The sequence below is a fragment of the Patella vulgata genome, chromosome 5 (assembly GCF_932274485.2).
Source record: "Patella vulgata chromosome 5, xgPatVulg1.2, whole genome shotgun sequence".
Lineage (NCBI taxonomy): Eukaryota > Metazoa > Mollusca > Gastropoda > Patellidae > Patella > Patella vulgata.
The window spans coordinates 21,772,495-21,795,198 of record NC_065883.2 but is presented as its reverse complement, the minus strand read 5'-3'; positions in this window follow the sequence as shown (position 1 = coordinate 21,795,198).

Below are 22,704 nucleotides of genomic sequence, written 5' to 3'. Positions count from 1 at the left end.
CAATAGCTACCGCATGGAATGCAGGTGATGCTTGGGATCATCATGGGGGTCCAACCCAAGATTTGCACGACTCTGACTTTGAATGTTACAGTCATTGTGGCATTGAATTCCAGGGTGGAAACATCAGTTTAATTGTTTTAGTGACCAGAAAACAAATTTTGATATGCGTCCGCTTACCCAAAATGAAAGGTTACGTGCCCTTGGCATGCTACAGATCGGCACAACACAGGCGGTTGTGGCGCGGACGATGAATGTTTCTCAGTCTGTCATAAGCAGGCTATGGTCCAGATACCGTGATACACAATCTGTACAGGACAGACCACGCTCAGGTCGACCAAGGGCGACAACTCAAGCCCAGGATCGATTTATCCGTACCTTGGCCTTGAGAAATCGTGTCATCACAGCAAATCAGATCAGCGCTCGTCTTCAAACAGACACTGGTGTGAGAGTGAGTGGCCAGACGATTCGGAATCGACTGCATAGGGGTCACCTTCGCGCCCGACGTCCTCGCGTGATCCCTTGTTTGAGAGATCATCACATTCAGGCAAGACGTCGTTGGTGTAGGGATCGTCAACACTGGGATAATCGACGCTGGAGCAATGTGATGTTTTCAGATGAGTCAAGGTTCACTGTTGATTTTTTGGACAGACGTAGGAGGGTGTGGCGTCGTCGAAACGAGCGCTTCCAAGACGTTAACGTCATCAGACATGATCGATTTGGGGGGGGTTCTGTTATGGTGTGGGGAGGCATCACTGTTGCTGGAAGAACGGCTTTACATGTTGTTGCAGGGCGTGTTACAGGCCAGTACTACCGGGACAACATCTTGGCAGTCCATGTTGTGCCGTTCGCACGACGTCATGGTCGCCGTTTCATCTTCCAGGATGACAACGCAAGATGTCACAGGGCCAGGATCGTTACAGGTTACCTCCAACAACAGAACATCACCACATTACCTTGGCCAGCACTGAGTCCCGACCTCTCCCCCATCGAGCATGTCTGGGACATGCTTGGACAGAGGTTACGTCAACGTCAACAACGTCCTGCCAATGTCCAAGAACTTGCTGCTGCGTTGCAACAGGAATGGGACAATCTGGACCAAAATGACCTTAGACGTCTCATTAGGAGTATGCCACGTCGGATCAATGCTTGTTTGGCAAACAGAGGAGGATTTACCCGTTACTGACTTGGTTGTGATGCTGTGGTAACTTTGCTGTTTGACCCCGGGTATCATTTTACCCTTATAATGGTCAGTCTGTGCCTTACTTAGTCTAACGATCATTTGGAATAAATCGATGAATGTGAACTTCATTTCATTTTGTCATTTGTTTCTTCGTCAGTTTCATTAGGTGACTTTAATAACACTTAAAAATCAAATATCCCCTACTTTTTTTGAATAGTATATATATACATTATAATTCTACAAAAACTTAAATGCGAAATCTATTGACGTTCTAATCCCGATTTCAATACAGTTCATCGATATTTAGAGAAAACAAAATCACAATAGGACTACATGAATACGAGTGGAAATAAATTGTTTAAATCGATTATATGCATTTCATGTGTCTGTAAGATACAATATAATACTCCGTGTAGTCTAGGAGAAATCAGCAATTGAACTATAATGTACTGGGCATTCGATTAGATACTGGTTTCCCGGGCCTAGAAGAATCACCGGTATTCTTCAAGTCAAGTTCTGACAAGAAACAGGTACGCAGTCGTTCGAATGGGACAATAAAACAAGGACCATCTGTCTACACATCGTCGTAGAATTGGAAACATCGTAGTTGGAAACGCAAAAGTCCCCCCCCCCCGCCCCTCGCATAGCGCTAAATCATTAAAATGAAAATTAAAAAAGGACAGAGATGTATAAGAATTGTGTTGACATAATGTTAAATCGTAAGATCTTGACCTTACCCCCTTCTCCCCCCCCCCACCACCCACAAGGATGTGACGAAAAGCCGAGGTCCCATGTATACATTGGCGTGCACGTTAAAGATCCCCCCATAACTTACTGTATGGCATATGTCCGTTTCATTACTCCAGTATAGGAGCAGAACAGTAGGACGTTAAACCCCATTTTATTTCAGTTCATTTTGTATTAGTATTATGCTGACAAGATGTAAAATCTCAATTCATTCCATTATTTATTTTATTATTTATTTTCTTATCCCCTTTAGTGTTTCAATAGTATTTAATAAATGAACTGTAATTACACATGATACAGAGAGAGAGAGAGAGAGAGAGAGAGAGAGAGAGAGATGGGGTTTAACGTCCACTCGACGCAAACTAGGTAATTTCGGGACTAACACATGGTTTAATTTTATTTCAATAATCGCTTGCGCTTAGGGTCTTTATCAGTGGGGGGAAACCGGGGGACCCGGAGAAAACCCACGAGGTTGGACAGGCGAGCCTACTCCTTGTCACGTACAACGGGGGAATCGAAACCACCCCAGTTGACTCAACGACAGACCTTATGGTCCAGCGCGCACGTGCTAACCATTCGGCCATCCAACCCCCTGGATACACAGATAAATAGATTCAGGTCCCAGAGGGAATACACGGGAATTCATAGTGAAACTAGTTTCTGGTTCGAGAGGAAATACACGGGAATAAACAGGGAAACTAGTTTCTGGTCCTTTTAAGTCCTCACAACCCATACACATATATTACCAACCACCAACGTTAGGTAAGAAATATAAGTGTATATGTAGATATAAGTTCAATACATTTCACACTTGTTAAATAGAGCAAGTAGTTGAAATAATGATGATAAATATATAACCCTTACAAAATACTACAACTATCTACTTCATATAACTACAGTTGTTGCATAGCTAGATTACTATATATCGAGCGACTTAAGAAACGCCGACCACATACAAAAATACTTCGCTCACTTAACTCCGCAAGAGGCTAAATGGAGTATGTTGCATTCGAGAAAATTACATTCCAAAATAAAATACGCCGACCACATACAAAAATATTTCGCTCACTTAGCCCCACAAGAGGCTAAATGGATTAGGTTGCATTTGAGAAAATTACATTCCAAAGCATAATACAGTTTCTCAATGACAACGCCATATTTAATGCAGCAAACAGATGCCAAATTTATATCTAATGCCCATTTATATAAATATGAAGTGGGGTTGGATGGCCGAATGGTTTGCACGTATCATAAGGTCTGTCATTAAGATTAAGTCAACTGGTGTGGTTTCGATTCCCCGGTTGTACGTGGCAAGGAGTAGGGTCGCCTGTCCAACCTCGTAAGTTTTCTCCGGGTCCTCCTACTGCTAAAGACCCCTACGCGTAAGCGAATTGTTGAAATAAAATTGAACCATGTGTTAGCCCCGAAATGACCTAGTTTGTGTCGAATGGACGTTAAACTCCATTTCTCCCTCCCTGCCCCCCCCTCTCTCTCTCTCTCTCTCTCTCTCTCTCTCTGTAAATATGAATTCTGTTTCCAGAAACATAATAGAAACACTGATTATAGAATAGCTAAAAGTATCTTCCGATACATTGATACAGACATAACACTTATCCATGATGGCCCAGTCGGAGCAGAACAGTAGAGCGTTTAACCTCATTATCATTATTTTTCATCACCTATAGCGTAAGGTTCAAAATATTAGCGTGAATATTAACGTCCCCTTGGCAGCTAGAATTCGAAGAAGGGTAGGTGAAAATGATTCTGCCCGAGCTAGATGCTGGTTGTGGAAGACCACAGGAGTGAATTCGACACTAATGCCGGTGTTCATATAACTTCATGTCTTTCTGCAGATATTTCGCTTTGACGTTTCTTTAGTCGTTTGGTTTAGTTGTATATGCTATCATATTCGAGATTACTGCTCGTTCTATAATACTATTCAATAAAATAGATAACCGTTATGTTAGATCTATAAATTTTCATGATCTTATTTAATGATGACACTTCTATGCCGAAATAAATTAAGTGATAACCCAAAAAGTGGACATTATGATCTTTGTTTCAAATATCTATTAAAGATACATTATGGGAGATTCGATAACGGGTTGGCAGTTCTCACTATAACAGTTAAAAACTAGATAATGTAAAGGCAATTTGCTGAAAATTTCATTCAAATTGATCCACTATGAACCGAGAACTAAGTCTAGCCTCGATCATCATTACTAAAGTCAGTACGATAAACAGCAAAGTCTCGATTATCCATTTAATCGTTTAATCGTGAAGGAAAGTTATGCAGTAAATCAGCTAATAATCCAGTAAAGATCGCAGGCTAGTGATGCCATCTAGGGTTGATTATGGCCTGTATAAGTTAATTAATGTCTAATTAATAATTGAGATAACATTTCAGACCTAAAGAAAGACCTGCAATGGATAGATTTAGCTCTTGCATAATGTATGTTTAATAAATGAAATGGCGTGGGATCTTTGTTGGTCCTACTTTCCTGTTGTCATATTTGGGATTATTGCTCGTTCCATAATACTATTCAATACAATGGATAACCTGTATGTTACGAGTGGGGGGGGGGGGAGTGTCGAACCCAACCTCATGTTTTATTTTCGGGTCCTCCGGTTTCCTCCCAGTTGTCAGTGGTACATGAATTGGACGAAAATCACCTGCGTATGCTCGTATTCATTAGCCCCAATTTTATTTAATTGTTTATCAAACCGAAATGGTTGATTGGCATCGATTTGAGGAATCATTCTGTTCCATTATATTTCAAGCTGTTCTAAAATATGTAGCGAAGGGGAATAATTAGTATCATAAAAATTTAATTCACACTCATATCCAATGCCCAGAATTAAGTAAGACAGTTTACAACCAAAGGAGCATAAAATTATTATAAATGCATCAAATAAGTTTTATTAGTAGCATTGAAAAACGCACATAACTGCTATAATCATTTTAAGAGCATGTTTCAATGATTTGAAATTCTTGTAAAAGTAATTTTATTAGTTCTTATTATGTAATACTGCTCGAGTTATTGACATAGTCGAACCCATAAAATTATTTTTACTGTTGAAGACGAGACAGACAGGTTAATGTTATTATGAAGTTCAATGTTTTATTACGAATGTCGAATTAAAGAGGCGTTGTCACTCTCAACAAGAAAATAGATTTAATCCATTTGGTATAATATATCAAAAATAGCCCCAGATTCGCCTTATTATAGACAAAACTGGCTTACTTAGATTAAACTACAAAGAGAATGGTAAAACGTGTAATATCTCAGTTATGGCTAGACAGATTTGTCTCAAATATTAAATGCAATACCCAACCCATATTCCCGAAGCAATGACCCGAGAAATCCCTCTCTGGCCATTACTGGATTGGCTTATGATACTTGAGCTTTTGAAGGAGTGTGCCTATTCTTCTCGTTCAAACAAATTTATCCCAAGTACAGCAACATGACAGCACTTCGTTTAATCTGGGGTCTTCCCTAAAACTTTGGACAGTGATTAAAGATATTAAAAACGGTCTCCAAACAGTATTGTTTACATTGTATCCATTTTGATAGCCTCGTTTGTCATGCAATTAGTTTTTCTGCAATATTCTGCTATGCACTGGTTAATTGAGCGTAATAAAATCGTGAGTCATGACTCCAATTTGGAGCTCTGTTTGAAGCGTTACGATATTGTTACGCAGTTAGCTATTGGTTGTTAATCGGACTATTGACCAGTCATAATTTGGAACAGAAATTTGCTTCCATTACAGCAGTGTGAAGTGGGATTGGCTCTAATCAAACGAAACACTGCGAGGAGTATGTACCCAACCTAAATGTATACTTATAGATGTATTATTACGCTTAACTCGAAACGGTAGATTTAGAGCAGTGTGATTCAAAATTTGTTTTTAAACTGAGTCAATGAAATTTAGTGTTTAGTTTTATTGCATCACTACGTGTATAGTTTCATTTTTATCAAAATTTTGATTAGGAACCAAAGGTAAAACATGACATGGAACAGGAATGTGAAACTGAAAATCTTTTATTCGGAGTACTTGGCTTTTGAAAATTAGGCCTCTCGTATGGAACAGTCGAAATTCATCTGTGAAACCTAACTTCCTGGTCATCGAGATTGCTCAAACCAGGGTCCGATTTTCAAGAGAAATATAATTAGGCTACACTTGGTGGGTGCCCGAGGTACCCTGTACACATTGGTTGTAAAATTTACAAGATGTGTAAAACAGTGTGAATACGTATTACGAGTAGGAGTAAACGCGACCCGTCGGATACATACCGTCCCACTATTGACAAAACACCGCATGTTAGCCTCAGAATTGTATATTATCTTAACTGATATTTTACCAACCTGTCGTTTTCATAGTAGGATTCAATAAACGATGCCAAGAGATTGAGTACAAAAGATCCCTTGACAGTGCCGCTGTCCAGGCAAAATTACCCTCTTAACACACTGTGTGGTGTATGCCCGTCTTCATTAGCCCAGTACGGAGCAGAACAGTAGGACGTTAAACCCCATTTCATTTCATTTCTTTCTTTTGATTTTCCGTAAATAATTTCTTGTCGGGCAAATCGCTCGTATTAAATGGGTCAGTCTACAAGATGATTTCATCAGTGTTAAAACGAACATCATGGGATTTCTGATTTACTAGTATTTCACGATATGATATAGAGTCAGAAGACACACCTTAAAAGTCACAAAAATCAGTTCACTGGTGATCACTGTAGGGACAGGGTTAGGGGCAACGTGATCTGGATTTTAACTCAATGAAAGATTTGAAGATTTACAAGAAGAGCCAATATTGACACAGAGTTTTATTACTGGGTGATTTGTGTTGACGATATCAAAGACAAGGATAGATGATAAATATCGTTTGTGATACGATATCAATAAATAAACAATGATGCGATAGACGAGTACGATAAGGATAGTTAGATCTCTAGTCGGATGGGATGTATAAACGACTCAACCTTCCCTCTTATCACCAACAGTACTAATACATCGGCCTACTATTTAACGGGAACAAACAAACTTTTACTTACTAAAGTCGAACTGGTAGTAAAAAGGGAAACACGATAAATTATAGTTGGAATATTGGAGGTAATACAAACTATTAATGGAGCTACAGTGTGACGACAGAGTTTTAAGATACGGTTAAATTCAAGGGGTTTGGTCCCAACCAATATTAATGCGACAACCAATATCATTGACAACATTACCAATTAACAAATGAAACTGAGTTTAGCTTCCTACTGATTTGAACCTACCGGGCTAATAAAGACGATGGAAATTTAGCCCGGACAGCAACTGAATTCTAACTGTCCAGGGTTCTTTACGTGCACGCCAATGTTCATACACGGTACCTCGTTTTCGTCCGATCCGAACGACTAGGTACTCTCCTTGAGAGGCCACCCGTCCTGCATCACTGACAAGGTAACCACGCCGGAGGAACTTTCTCGAACAACACCTGTATCAGACCCGGAACCTAAAGTTTAGCGCAACAAAAACTTTTTTATATATCTTGAAATCTTAATAAAGAAAAAAAAAATAATAATAAAAAAAACTCCTAACACGTTTATTTTCATAACATCTTTTTGCTGAACTATATTCATATGGTGTCATGAAATCAATGGAAAAAAATGGTTGATTGTGGTATCCAACTGAAATGTACAGAAAACAATTGGAATTTAAAATTGAAAAAGGTTAATTTATCAGGAATTTGTAGGGTTTATTTTTGATTATCCCTCGTTATTAGAATTTCAAAACATTTTGATTCCAAGGTTAATACTTTCCAAATGCATATATTTTTGTTTTTAAAAATTTATTTGAAACATTCAAAAACAAGCAGTACTTTTTTCAGTTAATTTCTGATTTGCTGTATTTCCGAGAATTCACAAAAAAAAAAAAAAATTGCGCAAGAGTCATTTTTGAAAGATTTTCCGTCACAGTTACACGGTAAACGACCGTGATACATTATGGTCAGCCCTACTGTACACCGACCAACTCAAAAAATTGTGCAAACGTTTGTTGAAACTTTATTTTCAATCATTTGATTCTTTTTAGAACAAGAAATAGTATCTCATAGCAAAAAATCCTACAACGGATGTAAAGTCATTTCAGCAAATATGTATTTTGGATTGTCTTTTCTGAAAACAATTTTGTAGTTTGAATGCCCTTTAAATTTAATAACTATATATATTTTAATAAAGCTGCTTATGATAGATTGTGTGAATTTGTTAAATGGAACACTTGGACTTATTCTTTCACCACAATCGATGCACCCGCTTTCTGGAAACGACCCCTATAAGAAGGATTTGGCAGTGTTATTTAAAATGTAAATACGACAAAGTGGTTGTAAAAATACAGGCGAAAAAATCTTTCCATCTGAAAAAATATTACCCAATTCTTTGGGTCGGCGATATTTTTGTACTCCTCTTAATTCACAAGCGACTCCACAGTCCTTTACAAACCCCTTAATAAATGGTGTGGGTGATTCAACCATATTCATCAACTAAAAGATAAATATTAGGAGTTTAATGCGGAATTGTTTGGCCGTGAATACGACAAACAGCGGTCTTGTTATATTGAACTGAACTACATTATGTGTACCTATTTATTTAAGGCACCTGTGAGATACAAAAACTCAGCAATCCAACTCCGATGTTTCTGAGGAAAAACCAGAGAAAAAAAAATACTTGTCTTTGTTATTGATATTTTTTTTGAAAAAACCTACCAGGTGGTTGTAAATCATACAAAGACTGGTTAATATTCTTTTTTGTAATTCGGATATTGGAACATATTTTGTTAAAAGAAGCTTCAAAGACTCGAGGCAAGCGACGGAGGTTAGTAGGGTAAGCAAGTGCATATCCAACATGAACCGATAAATGAGTGAGGTTTAACGTCCATCCAGGCTTACGGTTTACGACAATTTTGGTGTTGATTGAAAAAGATGAGATGGGTAAAATATTTGATAAATTGGAAATTTAAAGTTGAACATTAATATGTTGTTTACAATAATGTAAAGAATACAGATTAATGAAGGGTTGTTGATAAAAACGTAATTGATAAAACGGTTGATAAAGACACAAAGAGAGCCTACGATTTAATTGATTTACAAAGATGTCAAATGTTGCTCTTACAAATATTACTGGTGATAAAGAAATTGTTGCGGATTAAATAATATGTTGATGATAAACAGTAAACACAATATTGTTGTTGATGATAAAGCTGTTGAAGACAAAGATAGAGATGTTGTTGGTTATAAAGATGTTGTTGATGATAAAGATAAATATGTTGTTGATAAAATATGTTGATGATAAACAGTAAACATAATAATGTTGTTGATGATAACGATGTTGTTGATGTTAAAAAGATAGAGATGTTGTTGATGACAAAGATAAATATGATGTTGATAAAAATATGTTGATGATAAACAGTAAACATAATAATGTTGTTGATGATAACGATGTTGTTGATTAAAAAACTAATGATATCAAATCTAATGGAGTAACATTTCCCCAATGGAACGTTATTAAACATCGGCGATTACTTCTGCAATTGAATACGAAGACTTGTAGAATCGAAACAAGCGATGTCACGACAGTTATTTATTTACAAAAGATTTTTTTTATCGTTAAACAAAACAGGACGACTATTTTATATCAATGATAAAAATATATTTTTCTTAAATTATTGTGTTTTTTAAAGATTTTTTAAAACGTTTGGACACCTGCAAATATTTCTTTACAAAACATGTTTAGAAACAATTTCTTGTACTAAGTGTTTATTTTATAAATCTGTCAACATTGGGTTGTGTATAACCGCCTTCAACATGGACAACAATGCATCGCGTTTCCTGTCACTGGAGGGCGAATCCCACCCATCGAAAACAGTTCGTATATTCATCATCTTTAGCATTTCTTGCTTTCCCACAAAGTTTTCATATAATCAATGCAGCCAATGTAAATTTCCCTAAAGCTATAAACAGTCTGTATTTTCTATATTTCATTCTCTTGCTACAACAAAAGTCCTTACTCGATGAGTGTTTTTCTTTCACTGAATCTTAAACCTATGCTCCGCGTATACAAATAAATGTTTGTATAAGATTCGCCTTAGTGTATGCCTATATATTCAGACATAAGTGTTCATTGAATAGAAAAGTTATCCACACATATTAAAGACGAAAACTTGTTGGAATCCGATAAATATCTTGTTGAAGACAGTGTCGACCACTTGTGTGAAGAACATTTTCCAACAAGTGAAGAGGCACACTTCTAGCTTAAGTAGTCGGTGTTCAGTTGATACTTAATTAAAATAAACCAAACTTACTGGTCGAGGATAAGGTGCTCTTCTCTTTAATTTGCTAGGTAAATGAAAAACTTAGTTTTTCTATGCGACTTTGAGTATATGGGTGGGTTCAGCTTTGACTGACACGAATTTAACTATTAATATCTATACAATCGTTTAGAGAACATTATTACGGTTTGTTTGCTTAACTTAGAGTGCACTAAATCGTTACATTTACGACATTTACACGGCCTAATCACCGTCTATATTTCTCTTTTGTTCGCTCACTTAAACGATAATGTAAAGAAAGCCATATGCTACATTAAATGTTCACAATTTTCATCCCTGATTCCCGCTATTGTATGGGTTAGATAAAAGTGTTTCTAACATTTACATCAGGCCTACCTGCGCGCGTGAGAAAACAGGTTGAAACTAAAGGTAGAAGAATGGTGGAGAGGAAAAGTTTATTGTCTACTGATGTTTTAACATTAACTCGAGTAAAACATCCAGGAAAGATGATAAAAGGCGAATGGTTCTCTTAGTGTCGGTCGATCTACTGTATTCACCTGGATCGCAGTATGACATACGGCGCTAGGTAATTAAACCATTAGCTACTCGCTATTTATTCACAATCAATACACAGGACCAGAAATCTCATTTTTCCATTTATTTCCTCAAACAAGCAAGCAAATCATAGATTTGTTTTCCTACGCAGGGCTCAAGTGCTCTTCAAATAAAGCGCAGTTCCATTTGACTCGACTCTAGACTAAAACACATGAATTCATCGTGTACGAAGAGACCGTGTAGTGTATTATGTATGTTTCTATGGCATGTGACGATATAAAAGAAGGGAACATTTATTCTTTTGTTCTCACTGTATTCATGTTTAAATTGATTGAGCCCGTATTGATTAGATAATGTTAAATGGACTGAATTGTTTGTTGTACTACTGAAGGTACTATAGAACCAATTAGAAGGTCCCTAAGAAACTGAAAGGCCGGAAAGTCCACTTGTTTTAAGTAGATAAAGATTTTCAAAATATTCCCGAACAGAGACATTAAACAAATATTCACTGAGTGCATTCGAAGCCTCGCAACTTGAAATAACAAGGTGCTTGTTGACAAATTTTATAAAAGAATAAGAAGATTCCGATTTCATCTTAATTAACGTTTACTTATAATCCATTTTCTGATTTATAGAAGAAAATACCGAGTTAAAAGATTTCGATTTTTATAACAATTTCGTCACATTTAAGTTGAATTTGTTTTTGTTTAGTCTATAATGCGTGTCGTGTTTTAAGCGTGAACAATAAGGACGCTCTTTTTAAATTATTCAAGCAGTGATACGCATTCGGTTAATATGCATGCGGGATCTTGAATACAATTATTTCTGCATTATTGACATGATGGTCAGTTTTTTGTGGGCAACTGCAACTGTTTATGCCTTGCTTAACTGCTTTCAAGAACTTTTCAAATATTATGCCCCGACGAAACACACGCCAAGAGACATCCTCCAGTGATATTTTGGTGCGTTGTCGTTTTCCAGAGAGTAATACCATTTGTGAGGATATAAAATAGGCATATTTAGCAGGTCACCCAATGCGTTAACAAAAAAACTATATGCAGCTTCGGTAATCATTCTCAAAGTATTCAATATTTTGAGCTGAAATTTCCAGAGAAATTAAATCGTCTAGTTCATTGGCGTTTGTTTGCAGACCACACGGAACATTTTTCAAAAACTTTTAAAAACTTTAACTCCACATCGAGAACAACCTGTAGAAAATCCCATAAGCACGTACACGTATCTTATCCCTTATTAATCGTTGTCAGCATCTTATTATTTTTGCGTTGCAACCTTTGGTTTATTATTAAGACATTAACTAAAGACGGTGTGTGTTGATTAACAAAACGGTTGGAAATTATGGAAAGCAAAATCACTCTACATTATGTTAATACTGAAAGATAAACTTCTGTCCATAAAATGTTTCTTCGCATTTGCTGGATGTTAGGTGTTTTATTATTGAATTCATGGAGGAAAAGGTTTGCACACTACCTGTGTATGCATACCTATCAAATTTAAGGCACCACTCTATAAGACAAAGAAAATTTAAATAATTCATCAATCAATGTAGGTTAGGATTGTGTTTATTATCAGCCTAGGAGCGGAAGCTGTGTACCACGGGTGGGACACGGTATCAAGTTTTATCGATACACCTATCAGTTAAGATATGACTATTGGACAAACATAAGCATCTGTCCCCATAACGTACTCTCAAATAACAACAGATTGTACATATTGATTATGGAGTGGGTTCATATTAGCTATTGATATCAGTATGCGTAAATATAACGCAATGGTTTTTTTTTGTATTACCGAATTGGTCGGATTTTTGGTTACTATTTGATTTAGTTGAAATATGATTATTACAATACTGTGCAAAACAATTAGTCAGTCCAGACTATACATGTATAGTTGTTAATATCTTTTCCTTCGCGACCTATTTGTTCGTCGTGGGGTTGAATGGCCGAATGGTTAGCACGTGCGTGCTGTATCATGCGGCCTGTCATTGAGTCAACTGGCGTGGTTTCGAATCCTCGGTTGTACGTGGCAAGGAGTAGGGTCGCCTGTCCAACCTCGTGGGGTTTCCCCGGGTCCTCCGGTTTCCTCCCACTGCTAAAGACCCCTACGCGCAAGCGAATTATTGAAATAAAATTAAACCATATGTTAGTCCCGAGATGACCTAGTTTGTGTCGAGTGGACGTTAAACTCCATTTCTCTCTCTCTCTCTATTTTTTCGTCATCCCGACCAGAATTGTTATTTTGTGAGCCATTTAATCTTGTGGTTACCGCCACCCTGTCCCCACGGAACTTATGTGTTTCTTACAGCCATTTACATTTTACATTATTGGGTATGTAAATATCACATCTTATAATGTTTTGCCGATTTCCTATTCTAAAGCTAACACGGTGATAAATGTATACCCAACATGTTTTCGATGGACCTATTTAATAGTTTGTATTCAAATTCCCATCAATATAATTCATTTATACGCCTTTTACAGATCAATTACACTTTTAAATAAAGTGACCCTCCTCATTACACTTAAATAAAATGACTAAAACATTTTGTTGAATGTAAACATTCAAGTTTTTTTTAATCGTTGTCACTTTATAGTGTTAATGAGATATTATTTGTTCTGAATTTCCGATAAACTATTGTAGTTTGTTTGAGTATCAGTATTTTAGAGGTATGATATTATTTTTAATGCATTAATTCGCCTGAAGGCTAGTACTAGTCATTTTCCTTATTACAATTTAACTAATATCAAATGGTCTGAAAAGTAGTCTTTAGATAGTAATCTAGACTATTAAATCATAAAACCCAGGTTAGATACCATTTTGACATCGATGTTCATTGATGCAAATGGGTTATTCCCTCAAAAGCTGACTGACGTTCCAAGACATAACATGCTGACGTCATGAAAACAATAGAAAAGATTAGACGATTTCAATAATATTTGGACCAATATACATTTTAATGTGTATGGACAACACTTGCCCTTTGTTCTGGAATTTTTACCTATGATATTTCTAATAAAGCATTGAGCCATTTTCATTTTGGGGTCATATTCTTTTATAAATTTTTCTTGACAACTTATATGCTAGAAATTATGAGAAATTTGAAATATGCTTAGAATTTATGAGAAATTTGAAATATTAGAAATTATGAGAAATTTGAAATATGAACGAGCTTGTCCTCTGTGGTCAAACAATTTTTTAAAATCTGATATTTGGATTAGGGATGGAAATTTAATTTATGTGATATACCGGCGAAGATACACAAAACAATTCATTACTTTCAGGACCGTTGGGCTTTGGCAGCAGACCTTGAAACCTATTTAAACGCACGGGTAAAAGGTGACCTGTTCAGGTATTTTAAAGGTGTTTTTACCGAGATGTAATAAATTACGTAGTCGTAAACAGATTAGCTAGTCAGGATATCAGAAGATATGACATGTTCTAATCCCAGAGTTCCCGACCTCGGCAAGACAACCCGGTGTAATCAGGTAATCGGATATGACGTGCAGGATTCAAGTAACGTAGTAAGCGCCATGTTTAAATATGGCTGTCTCCACATTGTGATGTGTGAGTAACGCAAGTTATGACCAGACTAAATGTTGACGGTTTAGTGGCTTGTTATATCTCCTTTTAATATTGACTGAGTCAGTTAATGTGTTAAGCGAAATTAACCTGATCACTACACGACCAGCAATTTAAGACGGTGGTTCCGTCTAATCCGATTGGTTTTGATCAAGAAACTTTCATAAATATGCAAATCCGTTTAGTGTCAGCTTTTACGTGTTGTTGATTAGTAATACACTATGCAACAAAGTGTATTAAATATACCTATACATTGCATGTATTTATTTTTTATTCTGTAACATTGATTGTAACATCTGAATAATGTTTAAAGAGACATATCTGCGACCAGGAATAATTCCATTGTCTGAAAGTTTCTTTGGATTTGGTTCTATAACGGCTCCTTATTGACATGATTATCGAAAAGGATGGTCACTCTTTTAACAGTATAATGTCAAAAAAATAAGAGCCTTTTTAAAAGATTTCTCGGAAATTTCTATCTGTATCACGGGTTTTGATTGGTAGACCAATCTGGAGTTGACCCATCACGACATGCTCTATACTGAACTCGCACTATAACGAATTTTCTTTGGATCCAGATGAAGTGGAACCAACAACCGAAAAATAAATTTTATTAGAGAGTCATTAGGTAAGATTAGATAAAGAGCTGACAGATATTGCTATAATAGTTACAAAAAGATAATGAAAAGTCAAATTGCTTCACTCTGAACTTAGATATTAGCGATTCAATTTATACTAGCCTCGATCGTCATTACTACCGTTGTTGCGATAATAAACAAAGTCTCGTTATCCATATTTACGGTTATCTTATCCACAAAACGTATTTAAATCCACTAAATATCACAGGCATGCGAATGCATCTAGAGTTGATTATGGTCTTGGTAAGTTAATTAATGTCTAATTAATAATTCAGAATACATTTAAGGTCTAAAGAAATAAAAAAAAATATCTGTTAAAAATATCCACAAAACGTATTTAAATCCACTAAATATCACAGGCATGCGAATGCATCTAGAGTTGATTATGGTCTTGGTAAGTTAATTAATGTCTAATTAATAATTTAGAATACATTTAAGGTCTAAAGAAATAAAAAAAAATATCTGTAATAGCCAGATTTGGATCTTGCCTAATGCATTTTTAAACTGCGAAAATCCAAACATTTTGAACAAAACATTTTATTCGTGAAAATCTTGTTTCAAGTTATACATACATATACAATAGAGTGTGAATACACCTGATCTAAGTGTTATTGTCAAACCCCAGCAAATCGAAAATATTGTTTTGAACATCTATTGTCTCTTTAATTACCAGAAGGACTACATATTTTTTTTTATATAACATATCACCAACTCGTTCCTCCATGATTTGTATTGTTCAGAGGTTTATCTTAAAAGATATAAATCTGTATTTTGACGATGACATATGGTCTCAACATATGGACCATAATCTATCATGTTAAAATAGCTTATCAGTAACGCATGTCTTTTTATGGCCATATCTTTTATAAAATACGTAACAATTAGGTATTGTTTGTAATATTAATATCTAACAGATATCATTATATAAGTGATCTTAGTGACCGATCAGCAAATATTACCATCTCTTCAACTATTAGATTCACAAATTCATTAGGAAATACTCTTAAAGTTAAGGTACACGGCATACAATGAAACGATGAATTCCAACACCACGAGTTTCCACAAAATATTAAATAAAAATGTTGAGATTACAATTTACAAATATCAGTAACACATTATGTTTATTCGTGCACACGAATAGCAATAGTGCTTTAGATTTATTTTTACATGAAATGCACTGTAGCGACACATTACTTTATTTAAAGGCTCAATACCACTCTTGTTGTAACTGAATAATATTTCCCAATCTTTATTCTGGTCAACAAATTGTACTATTTTAGAATATTTCAATTAATTGATGATACAAATTTAATCTTAACACGCCTTATTTAAAAAATTTGAAATATTCAACATCATGGTTTGAAACGTCTAACGTAAACCTTTTCAAACGAAACTTCGATTTAAAAATATTTTCGAACCCTCTGGACAAGTAAAATAGGATGTAATGGATAATTTACACAACAGGTAGGAGACTTAAACATCTAGTACTTAAATAGAGATATTATTTATTTTCTGGAGCTTCCAAGCCAGCAAGAGTGTTATTGTCCCTTTAAATATTAATAGTGGCAGATCACATTTATTCATTCATAAGTAGCACTAGCGCATTGTCTGGCTCAGTAAGCTCGAGAGAGACAGAAGTGGGGTTTAACGTCCACTCGACACAAACTAGTTCATTTCGGGGCTAACACATGGTTTAATTTTATTTCAATAATTCGCTTGCGCGTAGGGGTCTTTAGCAGTGGGAGGAAACCGGAGGACCCGGAGAAAACCCACGAGGTTGGACAGGCGACCCTACTCCTTGCCACGTAAAACCGGGGATTCGAAACCACGCCAGTTGACTCAATGACAGACTTTATGGTACAGCGCGCACGTGCTGACCATTCAGCCACCCAACCCCCCAGTAAGCTAACATGGAGTTCCGGTGTTCGATCCCGATGCCGGCCTGAGAAAGTTCCCGGTGTGGAGGAAAACGAGGTCCCGTGTTGTGGCAAAATGTCGCTTATCGCACGCTGCATTGCGTATATGCCCGCCTTCATTATCCCAGTCGGTACAGAAAACTAGGACGTTAAACCCAATTTCATTTCATTGTATATATTCAAACGTGATTAACATACCGGTACTTCTAACAGTGGTACATTACATATTATCATGTGACAGTATCGCATTACACGTGTATTAATACACGAAAAGCAGAAGTCCATTCATGTTTTCATGAGGGAGAGAGGGGGGGGGGGGGCTTAACGTCCACTCGACACAAACTAGGTCATATGGTTTAATTTTATTTCAATAATGCAATAGGGGTCTTTTAGCAGTGGTAGGAAACCGGAGGACCCGGAGAAAACTCGCGAGGTTGGACAGGCGACCCTACTCCTTGTCACGTACAACCGATGATTCGAAACCACGCCAGTTGACTCAATGACAGGCCTTATGATACAGCCAGCACGTGCTAACCATTCGGCTACCAACCCCCCTAATTAAAGGGAGAAATCCCAAACTTCAACAGACACTATAGACAAGTGTGTTTACTACCAAACGCCAACATGTGACGATATAGTCTCAAATCAAAATATTGAGCCGTTTGAAAATGATCGCGAGAGGTTACCTAATTTAAGAAATTACATCTTTCAATCTTATACGTGACTTGATAATCAAAACGACCACTTACCACTTCCGCAAGTATATAGACATGACAATCCAGGCGCTTACAAAGCGTGGAATATATCGGGATTACGGTCATTGTGTAATTTTGATCGCATAAAGAGAGACATTACTGATTTTCGACCGCTAAGATGACGTATTAGTTAACAATAATATTAATATATAATAAATAGCATTATCCTTTTATTTTACACCACCCCAAACTCTATTTCCTTAGCATCTGAAATAATTCAAAGACGAATTGTGTTATAGCTGCGGCTTTTTGTTTGTTCTGTATTTATAATAAAAAAACCCCTTATTTTTGTTAGATTTATTTTGAACACCATTCCAATAATGTTTTAAGACAAGTCTGAAGACAGTATTCTGTATCTATTAGCATAACATTGCCCTGGACATTCAATAAACTGTTTGGGAGATCAGTTCTGGTTCTCTATCCCAATGAAAGAGGGTCTCTTGTCGGATCTTAGGGCACTTCAAAATATTTGGCGGAATTTTCTATTATCAGCGGTTTGATTGATCTTTCGATTGGGGGGGGGGGGGGGCGACCAATCAAACACCGCGTATTATTGAAAGGGCGAGATGTAATGACGTAAACAATCGAAATCTATGTGAGTAGTTTGGCTAAAACATTTGCTACACTTTAAAAAAAAAGAAACCGCAAAAATCAAAGGTTACATTTTTCTTCAACTTTGCAATGAAATGGGGTTTAATATCGCAACGTCTGCACCGACCGGAAAATAAAGTCGGGCATGTGCCACACAGTGTGCTGTAGGGAGGGGGGGGGACCTTTGCGTGTACGCCAATATGCACAGTGGATCGTGGTTTCTCGTCCCATCCCTGAGACGTCGTGCTGGTCTTTCCGTCCTACACCATTGATAAGGGGGCAACCATGCAGGAAAATCAGAGGAACCCTCCCAGCGAACGCCGTGACCCACCGCGGGAACTGCAGGTTAGCGAGCCAGCATCTCACTCACTGAGCTACCACGGCTCTCATCTCACATTTGTCAAGCGGATCGAACTTAAGTCAATAGAACGATGTCATGGTTCTGAAAGGTGTTCAGTCTAAAAAAAATGTCGGATTTAGTTTTTGTGATTTGAGAGAAAACCCTATTTTTAAAAGCGATTTTTGTGTGTGTGGAAGTTACGACATTACAGTTCTGCATGAAATTTTGCATAGAGAAGCGACCCCCCCCCCCCCCGACCCCCAATGTGATTAGTGATCCTATGCAAAAAAAGCAATAAGTGGCAATTACAACCTTTCAGAACTGTGTCATGAACTATTTCTATCGTAATTATTACTTTTTTTTTTCATCAATTACGCGAGATAATACAGCATCCTATTATGAACAACGAACTTAATTACAACCGACTTACATATATTTTTTAAGTTGATTTAGGTATCAAATGTTCACGGTTGATTTGTATTTTTTAAAATTATCTAACAATGCATTTTTGTCTAAAGTATTGAATCAGGGGTTAATATTTTATTAATATTTACTAAGCTTTTCAATTTAGAATGTTCAGTTTCGAACATGAATGACATTTTGAATTATGTATTAAATAGAAAAATGAATTTGTTGTCATTATTAGCCTTTACTTAATTTACGGCATATTAGTTTTAAGCTTTTAAAATTAATTACAAATGATTTTTATTGACGTGCCGTCTTCCTGTTAATTGATTTACCAAATGAAAATATTATTCCGTTCTTTAATCTAAATAAAATAAGGATGTGTTTGGCTATGTCTGGCAAACAGGCCTAATTATAAGCTTTAAAAGTGCTTACAGATAATACATGGCGATATTTAGAATATTAGTCAGTAAAATACAATCTCAAGTGCTTGTTCAATGTTTTTCGTGCATTTCATTCTATTTATTTAAGGTTGTCGTAGGCTTGTCATTGATAGATATGTAATAAATGATATAATAGACGCTATATCATACCTTACATATATTGTTTAATGATATAAGTGGCGTATGTCAGACATTTCATTAGTTAGGTTAATCTATTCGTCATGTAGATTTAAAGAGCACCGATGTTAACTGAATTGCTTCCCCTTAAAACTAATGGGCTGTCTATCTTCATCTGTGATTTCAGCTATATATGATTGATGATCATTATCTACAGTGATGTCATCAAAATGCAATATACATGTTCACAAAGAATTGAGTTTTTAAAATTGATAGATAATTGAATTTACAATGTCGGAAGGTTTTTTTTTTAGAATTAATATATTTAAAAAGTACATTGTCATATCTATGACTCATATCTAAGTGAAGTGCATACATGTAGACGTAATAAATAGTGAATATTTCAGATGGAATGTAAAGAAAGACGTTCAAATTACTTTACCCTTTGTATTGAATACAAACGTTAAACAAATTTTGAGGTTAATTTGTGAATATCGCAAATGAGTTAAACTATTTACAATTTATATTGTATCTTATAAACCTGTAACGGTAAATCTCTTTTTGATCTTTGGGGTATATTCTATGCCCGGAATAACTTGCGGTCTGAAAGTCAGGGGTGGATTTAGGTATATACAGGGAAATTTGGGGTTATTTTTTAAACCTGTAACGGGTTATTCTTCCAGGGTATGTTTTCCCCATAAGAAAACATGATATAAGGTTATTCTTACGGGAAATCTGGGATATTCTCATGTTGCGTACATGTAAACATAAACGGTTTATAAGCAAGATAAAGTCCTCGACTTCGGTTATGCTGGGGAAGAAAATCGGGTTATTTTCTTCAGTCTTTCTTTCCCCAGCATAACCCCAGTCTCGTGCTTCATCCTACACATAATACCTCGCCACGCAGTTCAGAATTTATTGTCCATTTCTAAACAGCAGAAATTAGAAATAGGAACCCACATTTTTACCTTTGTCTATACAACAGTATGATTATCTTGTGAATCAAGTCCAAACAAATCTGCAATAAATAAATTGAAATTAATTACAATCTGTAAAACTTTTTTATGGATGAAAATTTACATATTATTCTGCCTCTGAGAAGACTTCTAATTGAATAAAATATGTTTAAACCAACTTATTATGGAAGGATAATGTTGCCAATATTATTCCAATGTTCACAAAGCAAACTGCATATGTCAGTAGTTCAAAATATGATTTTTAGTTTTACAATTTACAATTTCCATTGCTCCACAATACCAATGTCACAGTGTTAAAATACAGAATACACTTTTCGATAATACAGTATAATAGTTATTTTGCCCATTACACTTCTCCATTCTGTTTGCATAATAGACAAACGCATATAAGAACATAGTATTTTATCACATATACCTTATATGGGATCTACGACGAAGCTCATTTGCATACGGAAAAAAGTCCGGACTAGGACGAAAAATAATAATTTACGCGATCAATCTCAAAGGTCAAGGTCAGTAGAAGGGGTCGGTACTTGGAAAACGATCAATGAAATGAAAAGAAATGGGGTTTAACGTCCCACTGTTCTGCTCCGACTGGACTAATGAAAACGGGCATGTGGAAAATTTGCCCGGACAGCGACGCTATATTCGGCTTACTGTTATATCGAATTCCAACAGCCAAGGGATCTTTTACATGCACGCTAATGTGTACACGGGGCCTTGTTTTTACGTACCATCCGAACGATTAGACAGGTGGGTGTATTTAAAGTAAACATACATGTATCTGTTTTAATACTAATTCCAGATATCATGTTACGTATTACTAAAACGCACGTTCATTTCTCTTTTCAAATTTTTAAATAATTCTCGCACATACTTTGAAAAAATGAAATTAAATGGGGTTTAACGTCCTACTGTTCTGCTCCGACGAGAATAATTAAGATGGGCGTACGCCATACAGTGTGCTACGAGGGGGATTTTGCCCAGGCAGCGGCACTATAGTCTTATATCGAATTCCAACTCCCAAGGGATCTTTTACGTGCACGCCAATGTGTACGAGTTCCGATGAAGTTTCCTGGTCACTTTTTCCGTATGCAAATGAGCTTCGTCGTAGATCCCATATACGGTCATGTTCTAATATGCTAAGTTCTATTATGCATTTGTCTATTATGCAAAATGCAGAATGGAGACGTAAAATGTGCAAAATGACTATTATACTGTATTTTGTATTATTAAAAAGTGTATTCTGTATTTTAACACTGTGACATTGGTATTGTGGAGCAATGGAAATTTCACATTGTAAAACTAAAATACGCATTTTGAACTGCTGACATATGCAGTTTGCACCGTGAACATTAAAATAATATTGGCAACGTTATCCTTCCATAACTTATTGCGTATAACACCAAGGAACTGGATATAGAAATCGCACTATAGCATCAGTAAGTCCAGACATCTAAAATAATAAGAAACAATGAAAATAACAAAACATTAATTTAAACGAGTATGTAAAAAGGAGAACTTTTCTGTTAAGTAAACAAATTTTCATAATCTGGAAACGAATTCCAGTAATACAAAAAAAAATCGAAAGAGTTTGCGAAAGACAATCACGTTTAAAAGCTTCCCATATTTTTGGTGGATGAATATAAACTATATCAATATAACGTTTTACCATCCGTTTTTTCTGCATAATGTTGCTGTAATTATAAACTGATTATTGAATACTTAATGTATACTAAAATGTTCTTTTAAAAAAAGACAAAAGAATGCTTAAGACATAATTCCCGTCTCCAAGACTCATCCTACAGGGCATTATGATTATTTTTTCGATCTAGCAAGCCATTATCAATATTGAACGATTGAAAGTAAAATACATTTTCTTATTGTTCTGTTGAAAGATGTGCAACAGCGTCTTAATTATCTAGCCATTGTTGTAGACCGAATTCTTATAAAAAGCACTTAATACTATTAAATATAACTGTTTCTTAATTTAAGAAATCTTCAAGACGAATTTAGTTTTTAAGAACTCCTATCTAGAATAATGCGTACACTTTGTTGAGATTTTTTTTTATACATTTCCACACGATTTATATTTTAAGCTAAGGTCGCATGGTGCCTTAAGATCAAAAA